The 18,379-nt window shown below is 34.9% G+C and overlaps 2 long non-coding RNA genes across 2 annotated transcripts in view; one reads left to right on the top strand and one right to left on the bottom strand.

Moving 5' to 3' along the window:
* Positions 1-18,379, top strand: part of LOC138701128 (uncharacterized) — a 449,457-nt gene that overhangs the window by 366,640 nt on the left and 64,438 nt on the right. The gene's annotated exons all lie outside the window — the stretch shown is intronic.
* The window catches only part of LOC138701129 (uncharacterized), a 173,636-nt gene that overhangs the window by 134,820 nt on the left and 20,437 nt on the right, over positions 1-18,379 (bottom strand). The gene's annotated exons all lie outside the window — the stretch shown is intronic.

Raw genomic sequence — 18,379 nt, 5'->3', positions numbered from 1 at the left:
AAATGCGAACTTAAAACAAACGGTAAGGTTATGTAATGATTTATTTTTCATTTTAATATTTTAACAATATTATTTATATAACATATTGCAGTAATAACATCGGCAAGTTTAATTTTTCCGGTCAAGGAGATGTTTAGAAATGGAAAATATCTTTGACATCTAATTCTGCACACTGAAATTAATTGTTACATTTGTGCAGTTATTCAGAGTCACTGGAGCACCACCACCAGTTTTTTCTATTGTGAAACTTTTTTGCATGAATATTGATTTCCTAGTTTCCGTCGAAGTTGAAGCAGAAGCACTATAGATAGCAGCATTTGTTGATTTTTTCACGGCTTCCTTAATGTTCCTTGCATCACGAATGCAGTAACTTTAGTGGAGTTGTAGAGTTTGCTTAATTTTTGCAAATATTTAAAAACAATAATTAACAGTGCAATTTAGGTGAAATTGCAGTGGTAAGTTTCCAATTTATAATTATTACTATATTGAACGTCTCTAAAAATAATATGTTAAAAGCCTAAAGCAGTAAAATCAATATGTCACTTAAGCCGTAAGAAGAGGGAAATTGTTATGTATGTTAGGTTGGGAATACTGAATGTGGAATTTTAGACTTTCCGCGGATTGGTTTTGTGCGGAAACCAAGCAAATACGCACGATGTCGCACAAAAACATAAGCGCATCGTATAGGGTTTCTTGAAGCTTACCAATAATAGTCCAAAGTTCTCTCTAAGTTTAGAAACGGCTTACTGATTCCATTTACATGGTCATATGTATCTCCTATGTAGATTTTGGGAGTTTAAATTTGTGATGAAGTTTCCTCTGCTTACGAGCAACTTATTGGTTTAATATCTAGGGACATAAATGTATGTAACTTACCTGTTTCATCTTCATGGCCACATACAGAAAGGCCTCATATACACAGTGAGATATACTGTCTGATAACAGAACCTCAATCAACCCTGAGATTATGACCAGCAATACAGAGGCTGAACAAGGTTTGGCTTGTTCTCATGAAAGATGCCTTGAATGTGATATTTATGCTCTTGTCATGATGCTCTGTAGTAAGATGTCTTTAACCTGAGCTGTGTCGTAAATTATGTCCTTCATGCACCCCAGACAAAAAAATTGAAGTCAGGTGACTAGCCACAAACATGTTTTACAAAACTAGTTTTAAAAGTGATGTAAGTTAACGAATATCCCGCCATAACTAAGCGTCTGCTATCCCTTGCTCCTATGTTCAAAATACTAAAAAATGTTTTGTAAACCGTTGTTCTTCACTTAGTATGGGTAACAAAAGTCTGCAAAAAGATGAACGAGAAGGGAGAGAGAGTGGAAAGGAGTAGACAAGGACAAAAACTGAGGAAAAAGCAAAGGAGTACCTAGCCAAAAAGGAAAAGAAGACCACAAGAAGACAGGAGGTGAGGTAGAGGCATAAACGAAGCTATCAGAATAAACTAGAAGAAATGACATGGCGAAAGAGAGATGGACTAAAATAGAATTAAAAAAAAAAAAGAAAATGAGGGTAATAAAGAAATCGGCCACCAGTGTAGCTCAAGTGTTTGGAACGTATGTCTTCTGATTCAGAGCTAAACTAGGGCGTGGGTTCGATTCCACCTTGGGCTGATTACCTGGCTGGGTTTTTTTTCGAGGTTTTTCCAAATTGTAAGGCGAATGTTAGGTAATAACATGGGGAATTCTCGGTTTCATATCGCCAAATACAATCTCACTCAATTCCATCGACACTAAATTGTCTAGTACTTGATAGAGCGTCGTTAAATAAAACAAAACGATTGTAAAGATGGATGCCAAAGAGAAAATCGCGAAGAAAAAAGAAAAAAGGGAAGGTAGAGAGGATAGATAAAAAAATGCGAAAAATGATATGAAGAGAAGACAAATCAGAAAGAGTACAAATGTTGGAAAGAGAAAAAATTTAAGGAGAAAACAATGAATAGAGAAAGGAGAAAAAGAAGCCATGTAGAGAAGAAGAGATGAAGGTAGAAAGATTGGAAAATGTAATATAGCAGTAACAGTTGAAGAGGTTGGTATCAAAGTTGGACAAATACACTTTTGCTTTTTTTTTTACAGGAGAGGCGAAAAACTACATTCTTGGAAACCAATGTCACCGTTATACGTACATTTTTTTTAAACATTCTCCTAGGTCATGGTAATATTTTTTCAGTCTCAAAATGTGATTAAAATTAATATTCAGGTCGAAATTTCAGTTTTAAAAAGTGGAGTTGTCCATCTCTGAAACTAAGTCACGGAGTTGTCTGTTTTTGAAACCAAATGAAGCTATATTTAAAGTGAAATTGTCTACTTTTGAATCTAAGTCTCTTTTAACTCGGTTTCAAACCAAATTTACGTAAAACAGTACTTATTCATCCACGAACTGATTATATAATCAGCCATGTTGGATTCGCGATGTGTGATGGGAAAAGTTGATACGACTGTGGGCTTCTCATGGCTACTGAAGGAATTGTCCCAACTTGAAACCAAGCCACAGTGGAGTTGTCTACATTTTGATTCTAAAGCGCACAATTAAGTGCTATTTTCGCTCTGTTCTGTCCGTTTTTTAACCTAAAGAGTTCCAGAATTGCATTCAGCATACAAAATTCTATGAGAAACAATCAATATATCGAAATTACAGAAAATGCAGTTGTCTAACTTTGATACTGTGCTCCTCAATTAGAGATTTAACCATTCCTGGAATCAGAATGAAGCTTTCTGATATATTTGAAACTGAAGCAATGTTTCTCTTGCACAACAGCTACTTTCACATTGGAAATGTCTTCGAATTTGTAAGACAACACTAGAGCACTTCGCTACAGACACACACTGGTTCCTCAAACACACTTAAGAAAATCGAGAAATATGTTGGCTTTCCCTTTTTAAAGTAGAAATAGCATTCTTCAAGTGCATTGCTCAAGCGTCGAGTTGTGTTTGGCCAAGTAGTTGTTACATGCGAGTGTTTGCTCTTTTCATCTTGGAGTGAGCGGACTTTCGACTGTTGCTATCAAGAAACGTGTGTATTGCGTGGTTACTTACTATTCACCGCATCCCTCCATGTGAGTCCCGAGCAAACAATCGGTTGCTTGTTATTCCGTCGAGATGCTGCTGTCTTCGTGCAATTAAATAAGAATAAATTCTTGCATTCCGTCTTACAATACTCTCCTTTCCTAAATTTCAAGCCCGGACTTTGTGTCGCACAAGCACTTCTGACGTAACAACACCCGATATGACTTTGCGAAAATATGGCGCATATTTTGTCCATCAGCTTATTTGGCTGTTTTCTGCACAAACAAGAAAACTATTAAATTGCCCAAAGACATTCAAATTGCTGTTCGCAACACTAATCACTGGGATTTAATTCCGCTGCTAAGCACATTACTAACTACGTTTCGAATTGCAGGCGTTAGTGCCCGTAAAATAATATAATAATCCGTGGCGCTACAGCCCATGAAGGGCCTAGACCGACCAGCCGGCTGCTGGCCTCACGTCCACATGCCGAAACAGAGGTGGACGATCATCCAACCAGAATGGAGGTATCGTGTGGTTAGCACGATGATCCCCCCAGCCGTTATAGCTGGCTTTCGCAACCGGATTTCGCTACCTATTGTAGCTCCCCAAGTGCATCATGATGTTGGGTGGGCACCGGTCCCATACAATGGCCGAAATTTCATGAGAAAATTTCTTCCCCCATGAGGACTCGAACCAGCGCGCATTCCGTAACGTGAGTCTTAGGCAGGATGCCTTACACCACGACGCCATGGCGCGGGACCCGTAATATACCAGTAATAAAAATAACTTGTCAAATTACATCGGTGAAAGCGCTGAACTCTCATATAGTCTGTTATTTCTTACTTTATGCCCCACCTCCCCACTATTACTATACTAGAGCAGTGGTTCCCAAAATGTGCTCCGCGGATCCCTAGGGGTCCGTCACCACTTATCAGGGGATCTGCGGTTGGCAATATACAGAGCTATTATTATCATAGGTCCCAAAAAAGAGCGGCCGGCAGCGTCCTGTGTGATTTCCGCTGAGCGCATAACCACTTCTCCTGCGCTTCTCCAATATATAGCAGCACTAACAATAAATGTTCAATAATTTGGACTTACCATGCTCACAGTCGTTGCTGAAAATGACCCCCATTTGCCGCCACACACAACTGACTTCTGACAAAACGAATGAACAACACTCTGAAGTTCCACATCATTGATAACTTGGACTTCTTCTCGTATATAGTCTTTTAGTTCATCTATAGAATGAGGATTTCTCCTATAAACCCTACCTTTTAGTATTCCCCATAAATAAAAGTCACAGGGTGTTATATCTGGGCTTCGTGGAGGCCTCAAATTATTACTGGTTAGTCTCGTACCGAAAATACGCCTCAATTCCCTCATTGACAGGGCAGTTTATGAGCAGTGGCAGAATCTTGTTGGAAATAAACTGACAACCGTTCCGCGTAAGAACACTACGTTTTCTGCTTGATTTTCGATTCTTCACTGAGCCTGTTTCTTTAAGTCTTTTAGCGAGTCGTGTAACTGTTTTGGCAGAAGGCACAGGTCTGTTTGGAAACTTTATTAGAAATTTTCGTCTTGTTTTCGCACACGACCTTCTGCCTTGTATGTACGTATTGTACATATACACACCTTCGCACAATGAGAATTTGCTGCTAGGCATTACCTAAATACACATTAATAACTAAACTTTATACAATAACGTTGTACACTTGAAGAATTGAGAGTTTCATTACACGACCTCTAAGCACACTGAATGCCATATGGCTACTGAAGGTCGATTGCGCGGGAGAACGGTTAGCGCGCGGCAGAAACCACGCAGGGCGCGGCCGGGGCCGCTCTTTTCTGGGACCTATGATAATAACTCTGTATATTTTGAAATAAATAACATGTAATACTATCGTTTTTCTCAAAGCGATTGTATAGTACTGTACGCGACTGTACTTGTGAAAGTTAGTACATCGGCAAGGGTAGATGACCAGATATCACACTTGCGTGAGCTGGCCTTCGAGCTGTTGTAAAAAACACGACTTTTTTCAGTTAAAGTAGTCAATTCAATTGAAAATTTTTGTCTGCTTGGCGAAGGTGGCGAGTTATTAGTCAGTTCATATCTGCTTGGTGTATGTGAATGTTTGCAGTTTTTTCTCTCGAGTTCAACAGTGTAAGATTAAGTTTTTGTAAATGTGCTCAGAGACTTAAGGTCTTAATTATAAAATAAATTTGATTGACAATATTATTTAGTCAGCAATAAATTTTGACACGTTTTTTTTAAAAGAAACGTATTTCGTCTATTGTTCTGCACGCGTTCTGATTCTGCTACTTTTATTGTGAGGTCAGTTTTTATTCATTCAGTAGGAACAGGCTTATGTGAGGTGTTCGTGTTAAACTGTGTGTTAATAACCACGTGTCTTTAATTCCGAACATAATAATAATAATAATAATAATAATAATAATAATAATAATAATTTTATATTATGAATAATTTTAATATTCATATTATATAGTGTCGTCTCATTGGATCGGTGGTTAGTAAAGGAAAATAAAAATGACAGCTCTACAAATTCAAAAACCATCAATCACCTTGCCATGTATCACACCTCAGTGCTGCTATTTAAAAACGGGTGAATCATCCAAAAAACGAAAATATAATGAATCATATTTGGCTCTTGGATTTACATACACAGACAACAAAATTGCTCCGGATGCCCTTTTTGTGCTTTGTAACAAAATGTTACGTAACAGTTCTTTATTGCCGACAAAATTGCGTAGACATTTGTAAACCACTCCGAATATAAGAAAAAGAACATACACTTTTTTCAACGTAAACTTGAAGGGTTAAAACAGTGTCAGAATAAGTTGGAGAAAAGTGTGAAAACCGACAATGAAAATGCTACAGAGGCGTCATACCGGGTGAGTTATGAGACGAGGAAACAACGCCATTCTTCACATTAGCAATTTGAAGGTAATTTGTTTATAATTATGCATGTAATTACTGAAAAAATACACGCAGTTTTTAAATAGTATTGCATGTTTGTGAACTCCATGGTTATGGATGGTAATTAATGCAGATGTAGATATATTCTCGATGTTAAATACGTACAGAATATAAATATGGAGGCATATTACATTTATATCTATATTAATCTAGCGATAAATTTAATTTAATTTGAGGATCCGTGAATCTTTCTTCGAGTCGAAAGGGATCCGCGATCAAAAATTGTTTGGGAACGACTGTGCTGGAAAATTATAGTGATTTTTTAGTTGTCAGGTTCAATTTTCTTCTGCCTAGTCTATTTCGAATTTTGCTACTGACAAATGCTTTAACTGGCAGTTACTTTCTAACTGTTATGTTGACAACATCATTTGCCTTTCAAAACGTTGCTTAAGTTCATGAAACTAAAGTTACTAGCGAGTGTTATTTGGAATTTGAACGTAATTAATAATTAATTTAGTTTCTGTAATCCAAACAACATTGTATGAGTACGAATACGATATAATAATAATAATAATAATAATAGCTACCACCGATAATGGTAATAATGATACAACAAAGTGAGTTATATCAGTAGAAGGAGGACTACTCTGTGCTATGTAAACCACGACTTTCTCGTTTTCCTTACAATATGTCAGCACAGTGTGCAACTGACGTCATATATGAGCCTTTCCTTCCTGGTGAAGTGAGTTACGAGACAGCAAGAAGAGTATCATATACACATCCATCGTTATCAGTCAAGAAGACTGCTTAGACAGTGATGAAAGACAAGCGAGCTTTAAGTAATTGAAAAGCAGAAAACTACTCAGAGCGAAGTACCGTCCTCAAGGAACACGTCTATGTTTCATCGATCATCATCATGTATGATGAGACTTCAACGGACTTGGAACATGTTGCGAAATTATTAGTGTTCCTCACCGTGTCATACACGTAGAAATGTTCTACGATTCGAAGGATAGGTCTACATATTGGCTTCATCAGGAGTATCTGGAAAACAGCTCTTAGTAACGAACTCGACAGATATTTCCCATTTGCCTTCTTAGCTGATGGGATTGATACATATCCAGAACTGTGGATCACTATCTTCCCTGCTGATAAGTACAGGTGCATATGGAGAATAAGGATCCCCAACCACTTCAGTCCAAGTAGGCGTTTTGTGGATCTGTTACAGAATAAGTTGCATGCCATTGTTGTACGGCTAACAAGCAAACATTCTCATGGGGACAGATAAAAAAAAAGTTTATTTTTCTTCCATCATGTTAATAATGTGAAAACAAGTGCTTATACCAATTTTGGCCACTCGAGCGCAATTACGAGGGCCGTAAAAATAAGTTTCCCTGGAGCCGTTTACAGAAAGAAAACACAATTTGGTCGGAAAAATTTATTGGAACAGATGCAAGAACTCTTGAGCTATTTTTCAACACATTTACCACCGGAATTGAGACATTTGTCATACCGTGCGATCGACAGGAGGTGCAGACGGCTGTCACACACTGGTTCCGATCCCAGGCGGCAGACTTCTACGACACAGAGATACGAAAGTTGATCCCACGATATGACAAATGTCTCAATTCAGGTGAGGGAATATGTTGGAAAATAGCTCATTGAGGAATTATTTGTCAATAAGTTTATTACGTACAATATATTTAACTTTATTTCAATCGGTAATTATGCATGGAATTATTTGATGGGGTAGCTCATTTAAATCCAATTTTAATCCACTTTATTTATTACAGAAGAAAATAATTAAAATATGTCTTCATAAACCTATTGATTTTCCATCTCAAAATTTGTTTCTAGACTTTAATGTACTTAACGTAAGACAAATTTATTATATTGTATTAATAAAATTCATACATAAAAATCGAAATAATTTTGAATTGTATTCTCATAGTTATTAAACAAAAGGTATGAATTCTTTAAGATTGTTTGAACCAAAATGCAACACTGTTACAGTATTTAATCATAGTAGTAATTTAGGCCCAAGAATATATAACAAATTTATATTTAAATATCCTAGTCTTGTCAATTCTAATAGTTCTAGTATTAAATTTAAAAAGTTATGTATGGATTTTATAAAAAAAAAAATTGAAAAATTGTAAATTTAAATTTATATACTATAATTGCATAGTAGACATAAGACAAATTGTATTGTATAATTATTAATTTCAATTCAGGAATCCGCCCCTGAACAAGAGTTCTGCTCTTTCAGGGGCGAGCTAAAGTTTTTCTGTATATATTATATTTTATGTTACAATTATTAGAAAATTAATAAATAAATAGATAAATAAATATATATATATATATATAAATAAATTGCTGTATCTTTTCCAATAAATCTTTCCATGAAATTGTGTTTTCCTTATGTAAACGGCCCCAGGGAGACTTATTTTCTACGGCCTTCGTAATTGCGCGTGGCCAAAATTTGCATAAGCACTTGTTTTGACATTATTAACATGATAGAAGAAAAAATTAATTTTTTTTATCTGCCCCCATAAGAATGTTTACTTGTAAGCCGACCCCACCATCCGCTGCACCCCGCATTCCTCCCTAGCTAAGTACTCGGAACTTGGAGGTCTGTTGTCGTAATGATGGAAGGTAAGAACCTGGCTCGTTATTATAACCGACACACAGGTCCGAAACTTTGGATGTTTTCACACATTATACGACACAGTGTAAAAGCTAAAAGCTTGTCACTAATATTATCTTTGTTTGATATGCGCTTCCGTTACGAAGACTGATTAAGTAACGTATTGTTACAGGAACCGTTAATTTACACAGATGTTATGCACAATACATAGGACGTTGTGTGTCCAATTTGAATGTTTTATTCATAAGTCCACAATCTAACATTTATTCATGCGCATAAAAATCCAGCATCAGGTACGGTCGTGTCCAACTCCAGTTAAATGTAGCGCATTGAAATTACAAATGGAATCGTGGGGACACATCTTTAATACATTCAACGTCACGGTGACTAGACAAACGCATTTGATAGGAACCGGAAAGGTATTCTAATTTATACACCGTGTCTCGACGTCAAGTCTGCTGGTACCATGGGTTGAGATACACTTGTCCACTGACGCCGAAGTCGAGGTAAACACATTTATACTGCATTTCCTTCAGCTTTGCTAATGCGAAACACCAAAGTTCTTGACTCGGCCACCAGAGTAATCTTTCTTCCAGTTTAAAATAAATTTCGGCTTCAAAAGGCAGTAAAGCAGTTATAAATCTTAACTACGAAATATATACAGTGTCTATCATTCTTATTCGTACATATCTAATTTAAACTAATAATACAACATTATGTACAAAATAATTATACTCTTATACTAATAGTAGTGTACTATGCTTTAAAACCATTTCTTAGAACGTTAATTTACAACCAGTTTTTATTTTAAGCCCTAAGTAACAAAAATATTAATAAACACATTATTTTGAAAGTAAAACTGTGTGTCATTTATATTCGTACACTTGAGTAATGTTGACTTATTCGAGGGTGCTGTGCCTTAATGATAACAGCGAGTGTGCATTTCCGCGTGCTCTAGGGTTTTTTTTTTTTTTTTTTTTTTTGCTTCAGCAGTCAGTTCTGTTCAAAATGGGCAAGTCAAAGGAACTCAGTGCCGAGCTAACGGAGACGATAGTTAGACTGGCTCTTAAAGGCTATTATTTAAAGAAAATAGGCAGTATAGTAAATAAAAGATATTCAACGGTACAATACGTGGTTAATAAATTCAAATACCGTGGATCTACTGCAAACCAGAAGAGAAACCAAAAGAAAAAATACTAAATGAGAGGGAAGGACGTTTTATAATAAGACAGATAAAATCAAATGCACGGTTAAGTGTGCCGAAACTACGTCCTCTCGTGGCGAAAACCACAAGGAAGACTGTTAGTGAATCAACGGCGTGTCCTATATGAATATGGATATCATGGTAGAAGGATAAGAAAGAGGCCCTTTGTAAGTAGGAAATATCGAACTTTAAGAATTAAACCTTATAAAGCCCATGCAAATAAGGAGCAAGAATTTTGGGACTGTTATTTGGTCGGATGAGACCAAGATTAATCTTTCAGATCCGATGGTGCCCATAGAGTGTGGAGTAAGAGGAAAGAGGATGACAAAGTGGACAACACTCTTCCTACTACGAAACATGGAGGTAGCTCCATAATGATTTGTGGCTCTATGTCCTCGACAGGCGTGGGTAACATCGACTTCATTGATGGAATTATGGACAAAGTGGTCTGTAGTAACATCTTGAACAATAATGTGAAGCAAAGTGCAATAAAAATGGGTTTGCCGTCTGTCTACATTTGTCCAACAAGACAACGACAGCAAACATACGGCCGAAATGAACAAACACTGGTTGATAGGGAACGTCCCGAAACGACTCCATACTCCTCCATAATCACCCGATCTGAATCCCAACCAGCATTTGTGGTCCAGACTTAACGAAAATTTATATAAAAATACAATTTCGTCCAAAGAACACCTCAAAACTGTTGTGCTAAAAAAAATGGCGAAATTTCACTCTGTAGCAATGTGAATTCCATGCAGAAAAGATGTCAGGCAGTGATTAAAGCCAGAGGATATGGAACCAGATATTAGAACGTAATTGTTTATGTTATTTCTATATAGATATTTAATTTTGTTACTAAGTGTACGAATAGAAATGACAGGAAGAGAAATAATATATTTTGTTAAAGTTTATTTATTTGCATGTTTATGTGACACATGGACTTTTTTTTTTGTTTTATTTGTATTCATTGTGCTACTGAACAGAATTTTCAAAGAGAAATATAATACTTTCATTTCATGTGTCTTTTATCACCAAAGTTGTTATATATTTTCACCTGTACGAATAAGACTGGCAGACACTGTAGTTATGTGCCCTAAGTACAATCGTATTAATATATCTTACCAGTAAGCATTTATTTAGTGTACAGTAAGTTCTTAATTCAAATTATAAGAGAGAAGACAACTATAAAATTGTTTATGCTCGACCATGCCGAAATGTAGTAATTATACACCTGCTAGCAGCCCTTTAATGGACCTCATTAAAGTACACCTATTCATTAAAGTTCAGGTTTTCCACCAATCAGAAAGCACCATTGTCGCAATATGAAAGCGCAAGTATCGATTATTCTCGGATATGCAATCGAAAGACAACTAGCGAAACGTCACGGAGGCAGGAAATCCAATACTGTCGCAGAAGGTTATGTTCTGTTACTATAATAATTAACGTTAATTGTAAATAATATTCAAATAAATTCAATTTGTCATCTCGTTTTTCAATGTCTAAATCAATTTCCAGGTTATAACAAGATTAATGTTAATTGTAAATAATATTCAAATAAATTCAATTTGTCATCTCGTTATTCAATGTCTAAATCAATTTCCAGGTTATAACAAGATTAATGTTCATTTTACTCTTTAGATTATATCAAGGTCAATGGAATTTGTTCCTCGGAAAAAATCAATACTTTCGTGTCTGCACACATCTCACAATGAAAATTATGAAACTCGCTTGCGCTCGTTTCATAAACATACTCGCGTCTTAATTACTACCATTATAGGCTCGCTGCATAATGTACTATTATATTCTCATCCGTCCAACTTTATCTACATCTTAAAGACATATTGAACAGTACCGATATTTGTCCTATTACCATTTGATGTCTAGAAAGTTTATGAAGCATTTGTATAAACTTAGAATTTATTAGAATTCAGAATTAAGCTAAGTTAAATTTTATTGCAAATTGTATCAGCTTTTTTTGTTTCTGGTTAACTGGAAGAGAAGGCCTGATGGCCTTAACTTCGCCAGAATAATAATAATAATAATAATAATAATAATAATAATAATTATTATTATTATTATTATTATTATTATTAAAAGACTATTTCTGTCTTTATACTTCCCGCCTTTATTAATCTTCCCCATTTATGTACGAATAATAATAAATTCTGTCACATTCGTTTCCCCTTCATTACGGCTGGCTGGATTCGAGACGAATTTGTTTTAAACGCATCATAATTCCACTTATCCAAGGCCTGCTATTGTTAATGACGTCACCATATTAACATAAAGTATAACCAGATCTCTTGAATGTCAAGCGCATAAACATTTCACTTTAAAATAATATTGTGAGCACGGATATTCGAACCTGTGACCTCTAGTATACTAGGCCTAGTCAACATCATTATCCATCATGCCATGCTAACTTGGCGGAAAATGAGCCACTGTTTAAATTAGAACATTTTTAAATTTCCGATTCTGAACACCTCAAACCTTGGTGTGCTAAAGTACGTACAACTTTTCGAAACCTACAAATTGGTTTGGATTTCATTTAAACGAATTAGTGGCATTTCCAGAGCACTTGCAATTATTGCTTGAAAGAATATGAAAACGTTTCTTCTTGCGTAATTTTTTCCGCAGTCTTTAAGGATACCGGATAGAGCTGGTAACTGTATTTTCGCGTGGAAGTATGAATAGATAAAATTTTTTTTCGTCTGTTTCTATCAAAAACAAACTAATATCTTTTGCACCGAGTGATAAACAAATGTTTGTGAGTTGTGAGCTGGCCACAGAAACAAATTACCTGTCATTGTTTTAATGTAGGCATGACAGAAAGAAAAGTCTATTGAATTTGCGATTATCAACAGTTAGGAACACCTATTACAAAAAGTTCTAATCTCACACTTTTCAAACTTTCCCCCATGTCAAAAAAAATATATTAATTGAGGAAATGAGTGGAATAAAAATAGTACTTTTTCAATTACACAAGCACAGCGTGACAAATTCCCATGCATTTATTTTTTCATATAAAATATGACACGTCTCTCCACATTTTCACTACTTGAATTAAATATTTTAAAATAGGCCTAGTAGTCCATTTTTAAGAACTATATAGTTTACATTAGCATACAAAATTTCAACCCTTTATCTTAAGTAGTTTCTGAGTAAATATGGTTCCTGAATTTAGAACAATATAAATTATTATTTTTTCAATACTCTTTCTTTCTGCCATTTCTGTATTAGAACAGTGAAATATAATTTGTTACTGTGGCCAGCTCACAACACGTTTATCACACGGTGCAAAGGACAGTAGTCTGTGTTTGATAAAAACGGAGGGGAAAAAATTTCATATTCATATTTATACGTGAAAATATTGTTACCAACTCTACCCAGTACCCTTAATATATTGTTGTAAAATTAAATTAAATAATAATGAATTTTCCAAAGGTGAAAATCCCTTATTAAATCAGCAACTACATTCAAACAAACAAAAAATATATACAGTGCCTAAATTAAAATAAAAAATCATTACTCGACATTGTCACTTACTGTTTACCGCTAGTATGGAAATTTTAGTCGTTTCTACGTTCCACTGCTAAGAAACAATATAATTAAGTAATTTATAAGCGTCCTTTAAATAGATAACAAAAGTTCAAGGCCTTCTGAAAGCATCTTATCAGTAGTAGAATTATGCAGGCCGTACGACGAACTGATTTACATTGTACTTAATGTTGTGTGAAACTCGCTATTTTTGTATTCTCGCTGAAAAGGGGATACGAATGACGGATATTCTGTCGTGTTGGCAAGGACTAACTTATGCAGAAATTTTAGCATTCCATTTTTAACTGGTCTAGTTAGGTTTAATTGAGATGCATGCATGACTTGTAATTTAACGCAGTTTACAGCAAGATCCTTCCAAATAATTAACTTTGTGTATGTTGGCTAGAACGAAACAATTATTGCGTTCATTTGGTAGGAAAGGCGTTTCTTACAAGCAGATGATAACTATCAGGGATCACCGCTAGGTTTCGATTGATTTCCAACCGAAATCAGTGCTGTGAAATAAATACAGCAACGCAAAATGATTTAACATCAAAGGTTCCCCAGTTATTTGCAGTGAAATTAAACGTCAGATTGATAAGAGAAAAATTCTGAGTTCTAACTCCATTTCTCCTTTTTATACTTCTTTTTCCGTGTGAATTTACGTTAAATCTGTAATTTATTGTCGATGCGTCTTTCCTTAATAGGTAGAGTACAACATTATCTGCCCTTACTTTGTGCCTACATTCAAAGTATTAGTAAAAGCCCATTCCATCTCTTGTTTTAGTTTTGTATTACACAAATTTCATTCTTTGATTTTACTACAAATTTACAAATAGTTTTGTTTTACTTGACTATTTAACAACGCAGTATCAAATACTGGGTTATTTAGCGTCGATGGGATTGATGATAGCGAGATGGTATTTGGCGAAATGATGCCGAAAATTCGCCAAAGATTGATTACCTGACATTCGCCTTAAGATTGGGGACAACCTCAGAAAAATCCAAACTAGGTAGAAAACCTGGGAAAAATCCAACTAGGTAGAAAACCTCGGAAAATCCAACTAGGTATCAGCCCAAGCAGGTATTGAACACATGTCTCATCACAACCCCAGATGAGCAGGCAAACGCGCTACCAACTGAGCTACGCCGGAATCTGATATTGTTTTCTAAGTTGGTGAACTTGTGATGTTAATAGCTCCTTTGGTGTCAAAACCAAAAGTAAAACAAGACGTTGGAATGGGCTGTACCAACTCCTATAATAATTTCGGACTCTTTATTTCGTGTAGTGTTAGCGATAATTAAATCTAAATCCCTCTTATGCCCACAGAAGCAATTAGTTTTAAAAATTCTTCAGAAGTCTGATTATTTCACCAGTATTATTGGCTATATGAAAAGAACGCAGTATACTCAGAATCTCATTCACTAGAAACAAAAAGTACAGTGTATTTCAAGAGCTAATATCATCCAGTAGAAGGTCTAACCACTGGATCTGACAGCTAGCCCTCCCTTTGATATTGATAACGTGCAATTTATATTGAAGAGTTCGCAGTGGCGTGAAGGGTAGATCGCCAGCTACTTGTTTCCCACATTCTAGACAATACCTGAAATCCGCAATACTGTAGGAACCATAAAGGACATTAATAAGTTTTTCCGCGAATCGGTCTTAAGTAGAAAATTGATACCGAACGTCCCACGCAGTGGCATTTTCCTGGGAGGAATACAAGGCAACGCCTTAGCGGATTGTCTGTCTAAAGAGGACTTTAAGTGGAACAAATAATATATATTAACTTTTATTGTAACTGCTACGGATTGGTATTATATCAAAGGATAAACTGCATCACCGAAAAGCACTTTATTTGACCTCTTAATAATGAAAAGCAGAATTGGTGGTACAAATTATCTCAACTTCCTTTATGTAACGCTGCCCATACTATTATGCGCCCCTACACGTAGGTTGTACGATAACTTGCAACATAAGGTTCAACGGCACTTTAAATTATTCTTGCGCGAGAGAAGATAGCATTTTGAACACCTGTTCCCGTTAACAAGATTGAAATAATGGATAATGTATTGTATACTTATTTTTCGGTTTCATATAAACATGATTGCATTACATACTCATAAGCAAATACAAGTTTGTAGACATTCATTCTCTTCGAGCTTTTCTTGACCCTAATTTTCGGAACATTCTCAGTATCATTAAGATTTAGGTCTATTAATTTTTAAATGCAGTTTTTGTAAACAAAAAAAAAAAAATATTAAGAGATAATTGGTGAAGCCTAGAAATCAGAAGATGCTATACGTGGTCAAGTACAAATTTATATAATACAGAATAATATATCAGACTACAGAATATAATTACAACAGTATAAATAGAAATAAAATAATACAATCAATATAAAAAGAGGATACAATAATATTAACAAAATTTGAGGACCGAATGAGCAGTGCTCGTGTTCGGTCGCAGTTCAGATATATTGTTAATATAAGAGGAATAGGCTATAGAAAATAAAATAAAATAGGAACTAAAATTAAAATTTCAGCTACAATGAAATTAGGCCTATATAATATACAATTAACACAGAGAAGAATAATATCGTACGTGAATAAAGTAGGCCAATTTATGAAAAATATTATATTCCGAAATTATATAATACAAATATACGAGTAATAGAGACTGATTAATTCATACACATAGGCTATAAATTTACTTAATCAAACTGAAGACATTAACACGTTTCTAATTTTCTTGTTATATGTTAGTGGGTTACATGTTTGTAGTTCTGGGTGTAATTTAGCTAAAAACCGAGGGCCAAAATTAATGCTATGCTTTAGACCAGCAGATATGAAACATTTAGGTTCTAAAATGTTGAATTATTATTTTGTCTTGTGTTATGATTATGTGCCTGTAATATAAACTTATTACGATTTTTATGATACAATTTTAACAGAGTATATTTATAAATTTGTTCAATATTAAACACATTAAATCAAGAATAAATTAATTTAGTTGGATAATCAAAACGTTTCTTCAAACAAATTTTAATTCGTTTTTGCAGTAAATTTAAAGGACTAAGATTAATTTTTGTACTTCCACCCCAACCAATAATGTCATATTGAATAGTAGGCTGAACAATTAAATCGCAATTTACTATATGAAGTCTTTACATCAAATAAAAGTGCTCATCAAATATCTGAAAAGTTATTTTAATGAACAAACAATTTGGTTTCGTGTCTATTTTTCATATCTTATTTTAGCTATCATAAACCAGTTTTTTTTTTTTCATTTTTAAATATTATGAAAAATATTGATTATAAATGTATTACATTTAGCAATAATTTATCGTCTTTCATTGCACAGACATTAAAAAAATTACTACACATAAGCAGTTTCACTTCTGCCAATCGCAGAGACTAAACACTCGTTTTTTTAAAAGATAACTTACAAATTAGCATGTCATACGACTTCTGCAATAGTGAACAGATAAAGAAAACTGAGTCATAGTTCCGCCGTTGGGTGTCGATTATAATACGAAGTCTTGTTTATTTCTCTGAAGCCAACAATGTTTAGCTAATAGACTCTTAGGCTAATACTTCAAAACAACTATTGCTGATTTTTTTTTTTTTTTGAAGTCGTGGTTTTTGAAAGAAGTATCCGTAATAATGTTGGGCATAAAGTAGTTTGAAATAGGAACTATCAAAAAACGTTTTTCACTGCTTTCAGTGTCCTGTGCGAGAAGTATTTTTATTAGAATTATCCTTACCGGAAAAAACTAGTATAAGCCGATGTTAATGCGAGTACAGCGGGTAAACACATTTTATCAGTTGTGTATTTGGTTTCCGTGCCCCCTTAACTCAGCGCCGTGCTCAATTTTTATACTATCAGATTAATTTATTTTATATAAGACTCACGTATAGCTTGCAGTGGTGGCGTTACTGTCTGTTTTGACGTGTGTATGAAGGCACGCCGAGGGGGCGAGAGGTACGGGCCGATGGAAGTACTGACTCTTCCAAGTAGATGAACAAATGAGGACATCGCTATGGAAATAAAGAACGTAGCACGAGAAAAATTCGAAGCTAATTAAACGCACAACATAGCTATGTTTAACAATGAAATTATAATACCGTGCGATACAAGACACGTATTCACATGCAATGGAACAAACTAAAGTCGTAATGTAACTATTACAACGCAAGACTGGTTCTATCGATGTCATTTCTCTTCCGACTGTACTCTTGAATATCATTCAAGCTATCTCGTGACCTTTCCTGTCGCCCGCTCTTCCTTATCGCATAGTTTCATTCTCATTCTTTGCGTCGGTATTCGAACCCACGTCCAAGCGTAGCCTTAGAGTCCAAGTCGTTACCTCTAATCGTTACCGGCAATGTGGGATTCTTAAAATGACAACACAACTGCGTAACAAGTTATTTTCTTCTACCTTTACTCATTTCACTGCTGTGTTACTTCTTAAACTCTTTATATTCCGGGATTGGAACTAACAAGGCGTAAAATATGCGTGAATCATGCTCGACACTCGAATATATATGAAGTTAAAATAATAATAATAATAATAATAATAATAATAATAATAATAATAATAATAATAATAATAATAATAATAATACCTGAACATTGTCTCTGCCGAAAGCTTTTATCATCTCTACAAACATAATCCTTTTCTTCTCACCATGAAGACATTCTCGGGGCTTTGTAACGCGTTTTCTTTTGTTTTTAGTCAGTCGATGTACATGACGATATGTGACCGCGAACATAAACGAATAGTGCCACACGGCGGTTATGAACTGCCGTGCTACGCAGACAAATATGTTGTACAGGACGTTGGTGGTAAAGTTATTAGGAATTTTATAATCAGAAGTTGTAAAATAGTTTAACACAAAAAGAAAGAAAAAAAGCATTATCGTACAGTTCACAGATTCTATATTTCTTTCTCTGTTGGGAAAATAATTATTGGTTACTAAAATTCTACCAGAACAGGAAATTATCTTCAAGAACGCGTTACAAAGAGAAATA

Source organism: Periplaneta americana, chromosome 6, assembly GCF_040183065.1.
Source record: "Periplaneta americana isolate PAMFEO1 chromosome 6, P.americana_PAMFEO1_priV1, whole genome shotgun sequence".
Classification (NCBI taxonomy): Eukaryota; Metazoa; Arthropoda; class Insecta; order Blattodea; family Blattidae; genus Periplaneta; species Periplaneta americana.
Note: the sequence above shows the minus strand (reverse complement) of the source record. Positions and strands in the feature narration are given on the sequence as shown.